The sequence below is a fragment of the Aplysia californica genome, unplaced genomic scaffold (genome assembly GCF_000002075.1).
Source record: "Aplysia californica isolate F4 #8 unplaced genomic scaffold, AplCal3.0 scaffold00630, whole genome shotgun sequence".
Lineage (NCBI taxonomy): Eukaryota > Metazoa > Mollusca > Gastropoda > Aplysiida > Aplysiidae > Aplysia > Aplysia californica.
In genome coordinates, this window is record NW_004797900.1 from 394347 (window position 1) to 395377 (window position 1031).

The 1031-nt window shown below is 45.9% G+C and overlaps 1 protein-coding gene across 1 annotated transcript in view; it reads right to left on the bottom strand.

Moving 5' to 3' along the window:
- The window catches only part of LOC101862831, a gene marked incomplete at its 5' end in the record, with an annotated part of 9641 nt that overhangs the window by 6822 nt on the left and 1788 nt on the right, over positions 1–1031 (bottom strand).

Below are 1031 nucleotides of genomic sequence, written 5' to 3' on the forward strand. Positions count from 1 at the left end.
CCCCGTTCCCTTACCCTCTGTCTCCTTTAACTCTCTTCCTTCTTTCTTTCTCTTTTCCCACCAACCCACTCACTCATTCACTGACTCACTGACGCACTCACTCACTGACTCACTGACGCACTCACTATTTAACTCACTGACTGGGAAAAAAAGAAAACGAGGAAGACCAACTGGAAGCTATGGAGGTACAAGAAGGGATGGGGCAATCACCCAGGGCCTGGATGTGCCGGAATTGAAGATTGTGGTCAGGGACAGACCAACGTGGTGTCGATTGCTCTCCGCCTTATGTACCTGACGGTACAGGGAGAGAGGAAGTAGGTTTGTCACATAAACAGAACATGTGTTAACATGGAAGTAACTGCTATGCTTTAACAAACCCAGGAACATTTTGGGATGGTGATGATGATGATGATGATGATGATGATGATGATGATGATGATGATGATGATGAGGATGATGATGATGATGATGATGATGATGATGATGATGAGGATGCACCATTACGCATCATGCAATAAGTCTGTTTATTTTGTTACCATATACAGTCGAACCTGCCCTGACGACCACCTCTATAAGACGACCACCTGTACAAACGGCCAATTTTCATTTCCCCCCTTGCGTTTTTTTCTATATAATTTAACTGTGTAAAACGGGCACCTGTCCAACGCGGCCGCGGCCACCATATTTTAACACACAACCCCTATCACACTAAGCAATAACACTTGTCTTAGACGGCCGTCTTAGTGACTCCATTGCGTTTTGTCATAAATTGTGCATTGGCCCCTGGCGTTGTGGGCGAGCCGTCATAATTCAGTTACCTGTCGTTGTGTTGTTAGTTAGTCCCTCCAACCGATCATGTTGCGTAGGCCCCTCCCATTGTTGACCAATAGGTACCAATTTCCAGCTGTTGGTGAGGGAAACGTGTGATCCCTCATAACACACAAGCCCCGCCCAAACCTCATACACAAATCGTAAGTGAGATGAGTGGTCACTGTTTACCCAGTCTGTAACAAAGTAACAAAGGACGTCAA